The 18,472-nt window shown below is 33.3% G+C and overlaps 1 protein-coding gene and 1 pseudogene across 1 annotated transcript in view; one reads left to right on the top strand and one right to left on the bottom strand.

Annotated features, from left to right (window-relative positions):
- PDE3B (phosphodiesterase 3B) overlaps window positions 1-18,472 on the bottom strand; it is a 159,082-nt gene that overhangs the window by 129,193 nt on the left and 11,417 nt on the right. The window lies entirely within an intron of this gene.
- On the top strand, window positions 10,164-10,282 carry LOC111728968 (annotated as a pseudogene).

Here is an 18,472-nt window from a genome sequence, read left to right as displayed (position 1 = left end):
AATTCCTGCAGCCAATTGAATGCTACATGACATGAGGTTGAGTCAAGAATGGAAAGAGACAGCAATCTTAAAATACCTTTCTTTTGGAAATCCTACAGAGACATATGGCCATGTGAACAATTTTTTCTCAAAGTCGTGGAAGAAAATTGTACAAGTGAGAGACCCTGAAGCTTAAGTTTAATTAGCTTCATGGTAAATCCCCTACATCCTACCAATCTGACTCTGCTTTCTTCACTGACTCCTCTTGATCATGCCAACCACTAAATATAGATACTGGCCAAAGTCACTTTGTCCTTAATTTAATTCTACCTACATTCTTTTTTCCTCGAATCTCAACCATTCCCCAGCTTCAACCATGACCGCCTAAGCAAATAATCCTCCCTTGAGAATCTAATGACTAGACTATCGAATCCACAGGCAAGGTAAAATGCCAGTCTTGTAGTCTGCATGAACTCTCGGGCCTGAATTCCCAGGGGCATACAGTAGGTCATCAATGAAATATACTGTGTAACTTCTAAAGCATATCTCTGGTCTTATTCAGTCTTTCAAGGCTCCAAACCTACAATCTTCAATTGCCTACTGACCTTTTTCGCAAAATCCCATAGCACTTGTGGTACTCTGAACTTCATTTTAACACTCAACGATACATTTTAAACTCTTGGTAAATAATTATTTTAGTAATCTGTAAGAAAATTAAGGTACAATGAAATTATAGGCCTTGATCAAGAAAAATCCACATTATTTCACCTCTAATAGCTTAAACTTCTCTCTTAAAAACAAGTGGCTCATCAGCCTTAAATCTCACATAATTTTAATAACTTTTCAGGAAATATACTCAGTGCCCTATACAAAGACACCATAATTAGAAATACAAAGCCTAATGCTAGTTATAAAACATGAACAAAAAATCTTTCTGAAAAAGAAAATAAACACAATAAATAAAACTAAGTATCAATAACAAATAACTAAATTACAGTAAATATGCTTGTATACATATGTTTTAAAATTTATATACAGAAGGTACTCAGACAATACAGAGTATATATTCAGTCGTGTAGTCCTGCTCCACTGAAAGACCTCATTACTGTAAACACACTACTAAAACAAAAGAGTTCCCAAGCAAACAGAACAAATTGCTGACATAAGTATGGCACTGACGTATCTGTCTATTTGCATTCAGTTGCTAGGATTCAGTGTGTCAATTTTTCTCTAAGCTTTAACACAAGCAACTCTTTAATGTTATGAAGAGTCAATAATTAAACAAAAGATGGACAAAGTGCTTCATGCAAAAGAAAAAATATTTCGAATTCAAATCTCTAATTTCTTGAAAATACTCATGTTTTCCCTATGGTGAAAAACAAATGTAAGTGAAATTTTTAACTTCTTTACCAGAAACAACAACAAAACTCAATTTCAATAAAATTTAGAAATGAAAAGTCAAACTGCATACTTTCAATTTACTATCACAGAAATAAAATGCTCAGTGCAGCTTTAAAAGAAAATATCTATCTTTTCAGAAACTTTCTGAATCTGTATAATCAGAAAGTACGTATTTTGCACTATTCAAAAAAAAGGAAATTATGTGGTGATATGAGTAAATTCCTAAAGTTGTTCCGATTAGCATCCATTTTGCCTTTAGAAATAAACCTTAAAATTGTATATTAATTGATAAGATACTAATAAATAAATTGAATGTATGCCATGCATAAGATCTGTGACAGAAGGGGCAACAAGAAATCTGTTTGTTAGGGAAAGAAAACAGAAACGGTGGAAACCCTAGGTTTATTTTTCATAGTTCCATAACTATCATCCTATCTCAAATTATGGGTCAGTGAGAAAGTTTCCCCAGGAACTTTCATCTGCTCTTGGAGGAGCCCATGTACAATATACCAGATGGGCCTGAAATACCTTTCGTTGGCAGCAAACCCAATCAAATTTCCAGGAAAACCTTCAGAAGTCCAATATTTAATATTAAATGAACACAGTTCTACTATTTTCCTAACAGCATTTAACACTATCACTTCACATTACCTCCTGGCTTTTAATGATTTAAGAAATTTTTAACTTTTATATATACTTTAGGACACAACTTTTGCACCATTACTTCAAGATTCAAATATTTCAAACCATTTCAATATACTTTATTATAAACTTACTATAAATGTTACTTAAACATTTAGGAAATCACAAATTAGTAATGTTTCTATCTATATAAAATTATATATCTTCGCTATCTGACAATCCATATTTTTCAAAAATCAGTTTCATTTTAGTAAAAAGCATTCTAAATGGCTGTTAATTTCAAGTGTCTAGCTTTTAATCATATAAATATATATTTGGGAAATATTCTGGTCAAATTTAACAAAATTATTATCGAAAGAAACAAATATAACTAACTTTACTTAAAACAATAAGCTTGCATTCTGGGTGATTTTATTTTAAAAATTATTTTTAATAAAAGAATGACACTTTCAGTTAAATAAAATTGGCTTATTTTTAAGCTAAATAGATATTAGGGTATTTTACAATTTAAAAAAGGCAAAAAGGTAATTCAGCCCTTTCCTTCCTCTCTTGAAGTTTTAATCACTGATTAAAAAGCTATGTGTTTTCCTGTCGTTTAAAATTGAGAATGTCTCAATTTAAATTATTCTCAAGAGAACTTTCTTTCTATATATTAAAAACTGACCATTATTTCAATATTCCTAATTAATTTTGGGCCTAAAGAACTTCTACTAATCATTGACATTATTTTCTTCATAGTTTTAGCACTAAAAGTTATATACCCTGTATTAGGAAAGTTATAAAATATAGTAGATGCCCACAAGCAGCTCTTTTTTAAGTTAAAAATGGAATTAAATATTTGTTATTAGCACTTAAGTGCTGAGAATACAGAATCAGACAAAGTCTGTAGAATTCAAACAGAATACTTGTAACCCTGTCAGATAGAAAGAATGTTAAAAAAAAAAAAAACAATTTGATCAGGCAATGAAAATATTGGTAGAAGAAGTTAGGTATACACTTAGTATGGGTACAGAATTTCTCCTACCTATATCAAACTAAAATATCTGATCATTTAAGTCATAAAAGGTAGAAGTAAATATAGATGAAAAATCTAATCTCATCTCTAAGGTATGGACTTATTTCAGCAACTATAAAAGTGCTTATTACCATGTCCACCCCTTGTGTGTCCACCCCAGCACACACAAAATCACTCTGCTATATGCAGCTTTAGGTCCAGCTTCAGAGTCAAAAATCTAAGACCAATGAGAAACCTCAAGTCATTTAGGAAGATCACCAAAACCTACTTGGGATTGCAACTTCAATATGCTTAATGTGATAACCCTAAATTATTGGGGATTGTATACACAACCTCAATTCATGGAAGATGAGAAAAATGTTCCTTGGACGTGGTTCCATAGTGTAGCAGCTAGCACGTCTGCTTTACACGCAGAAGGTCCTGGTTTTGCACCCCAGTGGAGCCACGGTCCACGGTCTATGGTCATGCCACCCTGAACAAGCCCAATGTCTGATCTCAGAAGCAAAGCAGGGTCAGGCCTGGTTAGTACTTGGATGGAAGACCACCTGAGAAGACCAGGTGCTGTAGGCATAAATAGTAATAAATAATTTTTAAAAAGAGAGAGAGAGAGAGAGTAATGTTCCATTAGTGATTGTCTTTCAAGACTAAAAGGTTTAAAGTTAAATAAGGAAATAATGAGTAAATTAAACACATAGTAGGTTTGGGTAGAATATAGTACATCAATATCCAGTTCCAGGTGGAGTGGAGTGGTAAGAGATTAGTACATCTATTTTCAAACTTTGAAATCAACTTCCTATTATCTAGCAAAATTGAAGATAGACATATCCTGCATCCTACAAAGTCCATCCAGGGTAAATACAACAGAGAAAATATCATACATGTGTACCAAATATATGTAGAAAATTGAAATCATATGAAGTATGCTTTCTGACCATAATGAAATTAGACTAGAAATCAATAACAAAAAGGTAACAGAAATGCTCCAAAAACTTAGAAATTATAGAACTTCGAACTAAGTTGTGGTTCAAAGAGAAAGTTTAAAGGGAAATTAGAAAATAGCTTGAACTGAATAAAAATTAAAATACAACATATCAAAAGGTACAGCCTGAAGATAGGGCAGTGCTTAGAGGGAAAGGTAAAACATTAAATGCTTATATTAGAAAGGAAGAAAAAGTCAATAATCTAAGCTTCTACCTTAGCATACTAAAAAAAAGAACAAAATAAACCTAATCAAGCAGAAAGAAAATAATGATAATATTAGACATCAATGACAGCAGAAAAACAATAGAAAAAAATTAATGAAATCAAAGCTAGTTCTTTAAAAAGTTTTTTTTATTTGACAAACCTTTAAAAGACTAACAGAAAAAGACAAGACACAAATTACCAATAACAGGAAGGAAAGAGAGATATTACTACCAATCCCACAGATATTAAAAGAACAAAAGATCATTACAAACAAAACTGCGTAGATATTCAGACAACTCAGACAAAATGGAACAGTTCTTTTAAAACTACAACCTACCAAAGCTCACAAATGATTAAATGGATACTCTGAATAATCCTATCATTATTAAATAAATTGAATATATAGTTTAAAACTTTCCAAAGAGAAAAAAGAAATTTATTCTACCAAACATTTAAAGAATAAATAACACCAATTTTAAATACTTTCTTTTTTTCCCCACCCCCTTAAATACTTTCTTTTTAAAATAGAAGGAACACTTTCCAACTCATTTTGGGGGCCATAATTATCCTGATACCAAAAACAAACAAACAAACAAAAAGTAAAAAAACTACAGATCTCTATCCTTCATGAACACAGATGCAAAAACCCTTAATCAGATATTAACAAATCAAATCTAGCAATATATAAGAATAATTTACCACACCAAATGAGACGTATCCCAGCAATGCAAATCTAGTTCAATATTCAAAAATTAATCAATGCAATCCATCATATTAACAGTCTAAAGAAAAAAAAGGATGCATACGATATCATCTGATACAGAAAAAGCATTTGACAAGCTGAACTCTCAGCAACCTAAGAATAGAAAGGAACTTCCCTAACCTAATAAAAGCATCTATAAGAAAGCTACAACTGACATCATATTTAATTCTGAAAGACTGAATGCTTTCCCCCTAGACTGGGAACAAGGAAAAGATGTTGAACTCTCATCACTCCAGTTCAGTATGGTATTGTACTAGAAGTCTTTGGAAAGGAGATAAAACTTTCTGTCACAGGCAGCAGCATTGTTTACATAGAAAAATCTCAAGGAATCTATAGAAAATATTCCTATAACTAATAAGTGACTTTAACAAGGTCACAAGATACAAGTTCGACACATAAAACAATCATATTGCTATATACTAGCAGTGAATAATTAGAACCCAAAATCTAAAAAAAATATACTATTATAATAGCTCCAAAAAATGAAATACCTATATGTAAATCTAACAAAAGGTGAAAGGACTTGTAAGCTGAAAATTACAAAAATGATGAAGGAAATCAAAGAAGACCAAAGTAAATAAAGAGTATTCCATGTTATGGAGTGGAAGGCTAACATAAAAGTGTCAATTCTATCAAAGCCGATTCTACAGGTTTAATGCAATTATAATAAAAATACCAGCAAAAAAAATTTTATAGATATAAAAAGCTGGTTCTAAAATTTATATGGAAATGCAAAGGAACAAAACTATTTGGGGGAAAATAAAGGTTGAAAGATTCACATTATACAATTTTACAGTAATCAAGGCAATGTGGTACTGGCAGAGGGAAAGACACATTGATTACTGGAACAAAACAGAGACTCTCAAAATAGATGTACATAAATATAGCAAACTGATTTTTGGCAAAAATGCCAAGGCCATTCCATAAAGAAAGCAGAGTTTTTACATAAAATGATTTTAGAACAATCAGACATCTATATATTTAAAAAATGAAACTAAACTTAATTCCTTATACAGAAATCAACTCAAAATTGATCACAAATCTAAAGGTAAAATGTGAAACTATAAATCTTTTAGAAGAAAACATAAGAGAAAATCTTCATGATCTGGCATTAGGGAAAGAGTTCTTGAGCATAACACCTAAAGAATGAACCATAAAAGAAAAAAAATGATAAACTGTAATTCATCAAAATTAAAATCTTTTACTCTGTTCATAGAATGAAAAGACAAGCTATAAATGGGGAAAATATTTGCAAATCACATATGAAGGAAAAGACTTGAAGACATATCCACTTTACCAAAAAGGATTTATGATGGTAAAAAAAGAAAAAAAAGATGTTCAAAATCATTAGCCATTAGAGAAATGCATATTATAATCTATGAACCATCACACACGTTTTAGAATGACTAAAATAAAAAATATCAAAGTTCTAGTGAGGGTGTGAAGCTACTGAAACTTTCATACATTGCTGGGTGAGACTGAAAAATGGCACAACCACGCTGGAAAACAATCTGGCAGTTTCTTATAAAGTTAAACATACACTTAACATATGAACCAGCAATCCTACTCTTAGGTATTTAGCCTAGAGAAGTAAAAACGTAAGTTCACACAAAAATACATACATGAATGTTTACAGCATTCTGTTCATAATCAACACAACTGGAAACAACCTTCAATGAGCAGATGGATAAACAAACTGTGATATATCCAATCAATGGGATATTACTCAAAAATAAAAAGGAATAAACTGATAACTGCAACGACTTGGAAGAATCTCAACAGCATTCAGCTAAGTGAAAGAAGACAGTCTCGAAAGGTTGCATATTGTAAGATTCCATTTCTGACATTCTCAAAAAGATAAAACTACAAGGAAAGGAAGATTTGTGGTTGCCAGGGATTAGGAGTGGAGAGATGTGACTACAAAGACATAGTACAAAGGAACTTTAGGGGGTAATGGAACTAACTATTCTGTAGTACTCTGACTACAATGGGGAATCTACAAAGATTTCTTAGGATATAAAAAAGCACTAAATGTAAAGGAAAATAGTTGATCCATTAGACAAACAAAACTTAAAAATTTCTGCTCATTAGATATCATTAGAATGAAAAGACTAGCTATAAATATTAAAAACTCATTAAGAAAATAAAGAGGTAAGTGACAGACTGAAAGAAAATATTCCTATGTTCTCTATGGCAAAGGACTCATATTCATAATATGTAAAGAACTACAAATCAATAACTTAAAAACCAACAATCCAAGTTTTCAATTAGCAAAAGACTTGAACCGACACCACAAAAGAAGATATACAAATGGTCAATAAGTACATAAAAAGGCATTCAATATCATCAGGTACTTTATGGCTAAAATAAAAAAGACTGGCAATACCAAATGCTGGTAAGGATGTAGAGTAACTGGAACTCATACATTGCTAGTGGGAGAGTAAACTGGTACAACCACTTTGAAAAATTATATGTCAGTTTCTCACCAAATTAAATATACATCTATTCTATGACTTAGCACTTCCACTCTTAGGTATTTATCTGAAAGAAATGAAAACATGTCTCTACCAAAAAGGACTTGTAAAACAATGCTCACAGGAGCCTAATACACAAGCCATAAACTGGAAACACAAGTGTCCATCAACATAAGAATGTATAAACAAATTGCAACAGAATAAATTGTGATATATTCATAAAAATATTCATTCAGTGAACATATTGACTCACACAACTGAAACATGCAACAACATGGATGAATTGTAAAACGTGGCATGAAAGAAGCTCAACACAAAAGAAAGCATACAGTATGATTCCATTTAAATGAAGTTAAATAACAGATAAAACAAATCTATGATAATAGAAATCGGTAAGTGGCTGCCTCTGAAGGGCTGGCAGGAACTAACTGGAAAGGGGATCAAGGTAATTTTCTAGGGTGAAGGGAATGTCTTGACTTTTGTTTCACTTCATGATTACATAGGTGTATACAACCATCAGAATTCACAGAACCGACTATTTTTTAAGTCCATATATTTTATCGTACGTAAATTATACCACAATTTAACCCTTTTCTTGTTTATTTTGAAAATACTCTCCGAGGTGCCTGTAGCTGCAGCATTTACCCTGAGATAACTCGGAGATTACAGTCTTAACCTTACTCCCAAAGTCTGCCATGAAATATTTCACTTTTATTATTATTTTTACATTTCTCTAGTATAGCAATAGTCTTTGGAAAGAAATGACATTATTCTAAAAACAGCGTTCTGGTTTTAGTGGTGGTAGTTCCATTTATAAAATATAGTAATTCTCAATCGCTGAAAATGTCAAATTCTAGAAAACGTACCGTTCCTATGCATGATGTTAAACCCTGTTCCCGTTCGAGATAACTTGTGGATTACAGTTCTAACCTTATCTCCAAAGTCTGCCATGAAATAGCTTACTTTTATTATTATTTTTGTATCACTCTAGTATATCAATAGTCTTTGGAAACAAATGACATCATTCTATTTATAGCATTCTGGTTTTAATTCAATTGCTGAAAATGTCAAATCCTAGAAAACATAGCATTCCTACATGAGCTGCACTTTTTTTTTCCTAAACAGGAAAAGGGTTAAAAATTCTGAATGTTAAAAAAAAAGGCAAATAATATGAATATCAACGTACATAAGAAAAAATCTTGAATCAAGATTAAAACAGAAGAACCCCAAAGATTACGATTGCTCTTAAGAAATAGAGAAGTAGGTGATAATTTACAATCCAACAGTAGGAAAAAAAAAAAAAAAGGTTGCCTCTCTTTAAACAGTCCTGGAAACGGGAACAGAGAGACTTAAGGCCTAAAAGGTTCTAAAGCAGCTTTTCAACCTGAACTCTGATTCTGAGAACTTCAGTTCTGCCAAATGAAGAACAATGTTCCCTCATCTCTGCCATTAGGCAGTGGGCCCAATGTTTCTACAAGCCCTTTGTTGGGCAAGAGATTTTTCTTTGTAAGAATAAAAAGCACTCATCATCCTACAGTAAAGTAACCGTTTTCAAAACTCATATTCTCTTTCATCTGAACATATTACAACTCTTCATTTTTTAGTAAAAATATAAATAAAAAAAACTTCTCTTAGAATATTAAATTGTTTTCCCATCCCAGTTCAAATCAGGATCGAGATGTCTCTTCCCTAACTGTAGGTGCTATATGGAAGAACAATTATTTTTTCCCCCTAAAGCATAAAGTAATGAGTAATTAGCTGTTTGGACATAGGTGCAGTTCTTATAGTACATGACAGCTGAGCTAGGAGGTCCTGAAGTCTGACAAAGATTCAGTAAGCTGAAATCTATACTTACAGGAAAAATTTAAGAAAAAGCATAGAGACTTGAAAGTACATAGCTAAAAGTATGACCAAGTTAACCAGATGATTAAGTAGTCTAGACAGGATTAATTGACCAAAAATCTCCAAATTAGGTAACTATAAACTATTTCTCATTTACTTAAAATTAATCCTATTTCTGACACTTAAAAATCACTTCAGCTGAGTATCCTCAACTCATCTGAAACAAATTAATAAACCTTATCAATTAACCCCTGAAAAAATAGCTTGGCATTTTTATATATTGCTTGTCAACATTACAAAAGAAAGTATTCAAGAACTCCAAATGGATTCAACTGTGTTATGTGGAATAAATATGAATTAATACATAACAGTAGCATAAGGATAACTAAATACTTATTGTAGTTATGATTCCAGCTATGTATTGAAATAAAAATCTATTCCCCACCCATGTTTCCTGTTTTCCTGACTAATGTGGCCAGGTAAGAACAAAACTAAAGAATTATGAGCAGAGAGTAGTTGGAGTAAATATAGAACAGAGAAGTGAAAAAGAGTGAGAAGCAAATAAATTATTCCCAGACTGTTTGGATTAGCATATACCTGGGATACTTAGCAATCTTATTGTAATATGCTCGATTCTGCTATATTAACATGAATAGATTTGTATCAATTAGTAATTATGAAGCTTTTAATATTCTGAAGTTCTTGAAATAACTGAAAATATTAACAGAAACAAGATCAGAACTGTGGGCCACCAAAATAAAGTTTTCAGCAGCTCTTAGATGGCATGAAAAGTTATCAATATGAAAAATAATCCTGCACATTCCAGTTCTGTGGACTAACTTTTAATTAAAATTAAAAGTTAGTCCACAGCCATGCTACCCTGAATAAACCCAATCCTGTCTGATCTTGGAAGCTAAGCAGGGTTGGGCCTGGTTAGTACTTGGATGGGAGACCACCTAGGAAGACCAGGTGCCGTAGGTGTAAAAAATCTTTAAAAAAATAAGGGATTGTAAGCTGACAAGGCCCTTGCAATGTATGAGGTCAACCAAGGGTTGCCTCACCTAAAAACAAATAATAATAAATTTAAAAAATTAAATGGTAGTTACTATACCATTAGTTCAACTCACAATGTAAGGTACAAAAAAGATTTTTTACTCTCTTGATAATTCTAAAATAAGGATTTTTAAATTCATTTTTTAAAGAATTCAAATAACAGCAACTATACAGTAGACCGCTCACTGATAATCCAAATTAGTAGTTTTTGTTATAGCCATCCAGCTAGAAAAGAAACTACCTTTCCGAGCCTCCCCTGTAGGCCACGAGTAAGTTCACACCAGGGGAACGTATGTAAAGTGATGTGCACAACTTTCGCCTCATTTTCTTGAAGGAAATTCTTGCTCTGGACTCTCTCCTCCTTCCCAGCAACTGGAATGTGAATGTGACAAGGTCCTAACTTCAATCACACAGACCCCAGGAGATAGAGCGACATAAAGGAAGGAATCTGGGTGCATGAAAGACCCGCCAGCTTGAATGTGTGACCTGTTGTTATGTGAGAAATAAACTTTGTTGAGCCACTATACTTGGGTATCACTGTGACATCAGTTTAGCCTTTATCTTGATTAACAGAGCAACAAAACGTTAGGTCTTGGTTATGTTTCCCTTACATCTTTCTGATTTGTATTTTATCTCTCTAACAGAAGGGTAAAGACTTTCTCAGGTTTTTCTTAACTATACACAGCAAATATTGATTCTCTGTATATGTTTTTAATTTCACCTCAAGTCTAGTTTATATTGTTAGTTAACTAATTTCCTGTGCCTTCTATAATAGCTGCAAAAAGCCCTAGGTTCAGATAAAAGTAGTTTTCACAAATTCACATAACAGGCATTTCTTAAGTGCTACATTAATAACAGTGCTACCTCCAGCACTGAGGGTAAGGAATGAAGAAGAGGGATAAGACGTTGTTCCTACACTTATGGAACTCAGAATCTAATCAGGAAGGCAATCGCCTACCTAACTGAAACACAATGTAAAGGTACTTTCACAGTTGTGTATGTAAAACATTATAAATATATTTTTAAAAGATATGCTATCCAGGAGATTAATGAGGGATGGAGAGGTGAGGAAAGAAAGTCCTCTAAGATAGTCGAAGCCACTATTATCTCTGATTTGGATGACTGGACTACAATAGTCACCTATCTTCCTGTTTCCACTTCCACTCTAGCTACTCCCTGTCAATAGCCCATAAAAAAAGCCAGAATAATCTCTTTAAAACACAAATTATATAATAAAATTGTCTCATGGCTTCCCATTTGAATGCAATTAGAATGAAATTTAAGTGTTAACACGGTCTGCTCAGCCCTGTGTGATTGGTCCACACTCTTTTTACCTATCCTACCACTTTCCAGCCATCTCAAGGATTGCCAAGCTCTTTCGAACCCTCAAGGATGCAAGCCAAGCTCTTCCCACCGCAGGGATTTTGCCTTTGCAAGACCTGCTGCCTGGAATGTTCCTCCCCCGGATCCTACATGACCAGCTGCTTCACAACATTCATGTGTCAGTTAAAATATCCCCTTTTCATAGGCTTTTCCTGACCTCAGTACCTAAAGCACCACCTTCACCTCTACTGCCCTGGCACTAGCATCCCTTCATCACATAGTTTTCTTTTTCATGCATCGCAGCACTTAGAACTACCTGAAGTTATTTCACTGGTTTTATTTTCTATTTACCTGTGTCAGAATTTTTTTTTTTTTTAATCTCCATTAGGGCAAGAACTTTATGTGTCTTGTTCACAGTTGTAAACACAGTACTTAGAACAAAACCTCACACATTTGTATGTGCTCAATAAATATTGTTACAGAAAGATAACATTTAAGATAGATTGGGTGGGTGTGGGAATTGACCTTGTCAAGAGGAGCAAACAAGGGAAAAGGAAATCAAACATTTTTTATCCAAAGCTTCCAGTTGCACAAATTTGGAGAATAAAGTTATAGTTGGAAGGTATCCTGAAGATGTTATCCAGTTTTTATTAATCCAATGCATGCATATACTTATAAACACTCCAGTCTTTTCTTGAATACTTTCATTATCTCACAAGCTAACCAATTCCGATTCAAGCAACTTTAAATGATCAAAAGACTTTTTCATATTAATCCAAAACCTGTTATTTACACACATCAGTCTTAGTTCTGACCCCAAAAGTTCTCATAAAAATAGAAAGTTTAATCCCTATTTCATGTGGCAGGCTGTCAGATGTTTGATGACAGCTATACCCTCCTAAATTTTTTTTTAAAAAGTAACATTATTGACAGTGCCTGCTGGGCTCTGGGCTAAGTACTTTATATGAACCATTCATTTGCTCCTCACAACAACTATGATAAAGTCATTATGGCTGTGCCTATTTTACAAATGAGAAAACTGAGGCCTAGATTAGGTAATTTGCCTAGGTCATGAGGCTGAAAAGTGAATTCTGGATCCATAATTCAAATATAAACAGTCCAACTCCAGAGTGCCCACATTCTTAATTGTAAGCCTTACTCTGTAAATGACTCCTGCTCTTTCTATAATTTGTACTATGTCACTATGTGCAAATCACTCAGGTAACCATGTTATAGCACAGAACTTGACTCAATATCTTCTACCTGATGATGAAGGCAATATTGATTCTCAGGCATTTATAAAAATCATGATATACTGCAAGACAATAAGAGGATAAGCATGTAAAGATTAGCATTTCTCTGCAAATACTAACCAATCATTTTATTTTTGTGGCCTACTAGTCCTCTTTGTTCATCATATACTCCAAACTGAAATCATTTATATTTTCGGAGCACATCACTTATTTCAACACTCTCCTACCTCTGTTTACATGATTTTCTCTTCCTAAACACTTCTGCAGAGGCTACTATCTTCTGTGTCCTTAAAAAGCCAATTGTGCTGGGTATATTTCATTTGCCCTTCCAGATCCACTCTCCATTCTGTTGTGTCCTCCCAGGGGCTGTCCTACATAGACTGCAGCAACAGTCTCCTTTGTCTTCTGGGTGGATTCAGCCAATGGAAGACATTGGCAGAAGACTGAAAGACAGGATGAGAGAAAGCTTGGGGTATTTACTCCCCCAGCTCTCAGGTAAAGACCTCTAATTAGCAGTGTCCCTCTAACAGAGGCCAATGCTTCTGTCAAATGGACTGATATCGACCTCTAGACAATTGCCCTCTGAGTCTTGGCAATAACTCCCTACCTCTGCCCTTATACATCTAGGGATTGTAATGGCTACCAACTGTTGCTCACCAGATACTTTGTCATCCTATTTTGGTTTCCATTAAGACTTTCCACCCTTTTACAGATCACCGTTCGTTAGACTCTTCCAAGTTTACCTATATAAACATATCTATTTTCCGCACGGCCCTCATCACACAGCACCATCTTTCCTTAAGCCTTCTCTGCATTTTGTTTGTACCTCCTTTATGGCACTTTTTTTTTTTTTTGTATTAGACTCCAAGTTTTGTGATAGTAAGGTATGTTTTATTCACTTTTGAATCTCCCAAATCATTATTATTTTTTGCTCATAGTGGCACTAAACATTTCAAAAATAAATGGGAAAAGTAAAATAACATAAAAATATCAAAGGAATAATAATACTTCATTACAAGGAAATGATATAAAATTCTAATTTTAGTTACCATAAAGATTCAAAAACAGGCAAAACTAACCTGTTATGATAAAGGTCAGAACCGTGGGCATTTGTGAATGCAGACTATCAACTGAGGGAGCCAACCAGGGTGTAGGAACTGTTCCTTACTTTGATCTGAGTGCTAATTATACGGGCGTGTATACGTATGTAAAGCTGTCGAGCTGCATATCTAACATTCGCTTACTTTATGGTATACACTGTATACCTTACTAAAAAAGAAAAGGAAAAATAAATCTATATTTAGTTGCTCATATTGAGTCAAGATAGCCAATGTCTCATTTATCCAGAGGTTCTTTATCGAAAAAAGCAAAAAAGGTCTCTGTTTGCAGAGTCAAAATAAATGTTGCAAAGTCCTTACACTTTATCCATGAAAAAGATTTTCAGGCCTTTTCATTCTTATTTTTATGGCCAATTCCAATTACTTTGGTTAACTAGTTTCCTGACCCATTGTTGATAATCACTAACAAACTGGGAAAAGGGAGAGGTCTGTTAAAGATTGATAATAGTAAGAAATAACTGCTAACAGAAAAAAGCAAGCAAAATAACTGTTAAAAGGCAAATAAAAAATGTGAGATACATAGAAGTCTGAGATCACTTAGTATATATAGTGAAGAGACTTTATAAGCCACTTAGGGCATCATTGTATCATGACACAGTATGATGAACAGTGTTTAAGATGACAACCTTTATTTTTCAGGGGAATAATAAAATATTTTCATCAGTAAGCAGAAACAGGGATAAATATATGAAAAACAGTCCAAGCAAAAACATATTTAAACTAAAAAGGTATTACTTGTAAAAAGATAGACCTGACAAAAATGTACTTAATTTACAATAATACATTTCTAGAATCTGCTTGAAAATTATAACTAAGTTTAATACCATCTCCCTCCTAGGTGAACTATAAAAATTAGAAGATCTGTATTAAAAAGGAAAAATTCTCCCAAGAATTTTTTTTAAGTGCATCTAAACATTGAAAGTGTTTTATCAACACTTGTTAACTGAGAACCATTGAAACACCAAAAATTTTTAACCAAATCTTAAGCATTTTTTGCAAGCTATATCTGAAAAAGTAACATCAAAGTTGTTTGTAACACTACTGAATCACCATGATGTCATCTCAAATCATCACTGTATGCCACTTCCTTTTTTTTTTAAAGAAGCAACTTCTACCCACAGTGTCCAGCATTAGTCTCCACTCTTCTGTGAATATTCTTTCAGGCTTCACCTATAAACTCAGGCATTCACCTAAAGCTAGCTTCCACTGCTGGAGATTACTGTTAGATTCTGTGATTTCAAGAACTTATTATTTTCAATGATGGAATTATGAGGATTACGTAGCAGCTAGGAAAAAAATGTCATTTAAGTAATAAAGAGAATAGTATTTAATGCAATGATTCAATTTAATAAACTAATATATTCCAAGCACTGTGGATACATAAGTAAGATACTGTCCCTGCATTTGAACACAAAATAAAAATGAAAGACTTGTTAACACAAATACAATTGAGTATTAAGAGCAATAATAGGTGTATACTGAGAAGGAAGTGACTCAATTTTGTCAAGAGAGGAAAGAAATGAAGAATATAACTTCAGTTTTAAAATTATGTATACTTCATGCAACTATATAAAAAAACTACAGTTGTAAAAACGAGGACATGAAAACCTTAAAATACCTTTTGTGTACAAGATAGTGGGGCTGCAAATGGCTTTTTCTTTTTTCATATTGAAAAGCAATGCCTTTTCCTCAATCCTATGGTATCTATGAGGAAGAACTTCCCATAACCACTTCTGGTCTCTCTATCCTCTCATTACCTTTCTCCGAGAAGGGGAATAATGACTTACAAGATTGGTAAATTTAGACTAAAAAACTACATAAGTATAATCTTACCCATTGCTTTTTGCTCTTGAGAGCCTACCTGTAGCTGAAAGTTCTCAAGTGCTCCTCCATGGATAGGCTCTCCCAGCAAATAGGGAGAATGTTCTGGCCTTGTCCTGCCTATGACCAAGTACATCTATTTAACTCTGGCATTCAGTATTAGAAAGCGAAACTGTCTGCATATATAAGCTCTGTCCTCCAATATAAGCTTTGTCAGGAATTAAGGTGGTATTCTGAGCTCCATCTGTCAACACTTTTTTAGTTTGTTTAGAATTTGGCTAGGGAATATAGGGTCATTTATTAGCCCCCTCAGACACCACAATATTACAATGTCTTTTTTCTCTAATTTAAAATAAAATCTTTGTTTTTACCTTAAACTCCTGGGCATAATAATCTTACATGATTCTTCTTCATAGCTTTCATAGCTCCTAACAGAACACCATAGCAATGTTTACTGAAGGGATGAATTTTCAGATATGAAAGCTAATTCTATATGGTGCTTACTTTTACAACAAAAGCAAACAATACAATGACTCATATAATGATAAATATTGGTGTTTACTAATGTGCATGTAGGTATTTTTCCCCAAAAAAATATTTCCCCATATATTTATAAAAATGCATAGCCATTATTATTTTTGTCTACTTTAAACCATAACCATTTAAGCAGTGGAAGCCCTTTGGGGAACTTTACCTAAAAAGTAGAACGAGGCATAAATAAAGGAGCTGTAAAGCATGGTGCCTAATGCTGACTGGAGTAAGAAAGGGTATTGAAAGAGTCACTTTTTTACATACCATTTCTCTTCCTTCTGTTCCCTTATCTCTTGTCTCCCTCTTACCATCCCTGGGGTGGGGCTATATAACTGTCAATACGCTTAGCAGATAGTGAACTATGAAGCAAGAATTGTGGTTGTGGGCATTTGTTTGAAGTTCGGTGACAAACTCCATAGTGACAAACTAGAACAAAAAGTTTAAGGGACAGTAAATTATGGTTGCAGTAGCTGACAAATTCTTATCTAGTGAACCAAAGTTCTTATCCTTTAACTCTGAAACTTCAATAGATAAGAAATCCCAGTAACCCCTCTTAATTGCTTTTAAAATCACTCGTAGCCTTTCTTTGTTGTCCTAATACTGACAATTGCTGAAAAAATTTCCCCCATATAATCCTTTATGCAAGGCAGTTTTACTTAATACAGTTTGCAAGGGAAGTATCAAGACAAATAAAAAGACTGTTTGAAAGAGCTAAATTTCAATTAGCCTTATCACTGATTTTAATTTGGCATATACAAACACAATATTTGAGGATGAAAATTTTAACCGTTAATAATACCACCACCAACAACCTACTGAGGGCTTGCCAGGTGTCAGACATCATTTCAAGAATTTTATGTATTATTAACTCCTTTACTCCTCACTACAACATCTCACATCAGTGAGAGAGATGCTATTATTACCTCATTTACGTCTGGGGAAACAGAGAAGTTAAAGAACTTGCCCAATATCCTGTAAGTGGCAGAAATGACATTTAAACTCAAGCAGTCTGGCTTCACCATTGTGCAGCACAGCTTATCGTTAATGAGAATACCAGATAGTAGGAAATTAAGACTCATCTCCACCTACAGTTGTTTCCTTCTCTCAAGGAACTATTATAAGAAATGACAATAAAAGTAAACACAATAATGGATATCCATCGTGAACTCCAAAATGTAATATGAGAAATACAAAATAGAAATCTTTGATCTTTGTTCTCAGGGAGTTTACATCCCATTTAGAGATAGCAAGCACACACATGAGAAAACAACATGAATTGATCAAGAAAACCAAGCTCTTTATCATTTCTCCCACACCAGCTACTTTACCTATATTCCCTATGTTAGCTAATGATACCACTAACCTTTCAGACACCCAGAACTGAAATATCTTCATACTTCCTTTTCTCTACATTCCCACTATTTTCATTTTTCCTTCCAAAGTAAATGCCATCATTTTCTAGTGTTTTAGTTCTAGCTTGTTCTCTCTTCACAAATTAGGTACTGTTAGTACTATCTTATAACAACAGCATGGTTGCTTAATGTTACCTATATATTTATTATTAGCATTCTGTATTGATTTTAGCTATTCCTCCTGCCTGAAGCATATGTACTTTTGGTGGTAAAAACTCTAGATTTTTTGCTGGTCTGAAATGTTTTTAATTTGTTCTCTTTCTAGAAAGATAGTTTTGCTGGGCATTGATTGCTAGTTTGACAGTTATTTTCCCTCAGTACATGAAAGATGACATTCTACTGCTTTCTGGCATCCACTATTGCTATTAGTAAGTCAATTTTCAGTATAATTGTTCATTTTTTTATAGGTAATTTCTTTTCTTTTGACTTTTAGTATTTCTCTTTGTATGTGTGTGTGTTCTGAATTTTACAATGATGTGTCTGGGGTAGATTTTGTTTTAGATGTTCTACTTGTAATTCAGTGGGCTTTCTGAATTATCATGTGGTATTTATCAGTTCTAGAAAATTCTATTTTATAGCCATTATCTCCTCAAATATTGCCAGTTCTCCATCTTATTTTCTCCTTTTGGAACTTCAATTAAATCCATGTTAAACCTCTTC

This window comes from Pteropus vampyrus, unplaced genomic scaffold, assembly GCF_000151845.1.
Source record: "Pteropus vampyrus isolate Shadow unplaced genomic scaffold, Pvam_2.0 Scaffold240, whole genome shotgun sequence".
Taxonomy (NCBI): Eukaryota; Metazoa; Chordata; class Mammalia; order Chiroptera; family Pteropodidae; genus Pteropus; species Pteropus vampyrus.
The sequence above is the reverse complement of the archived record's forward strand: the minus strand, read 5'-3'. Positions and strand labels throughout refer to the sequence as shown.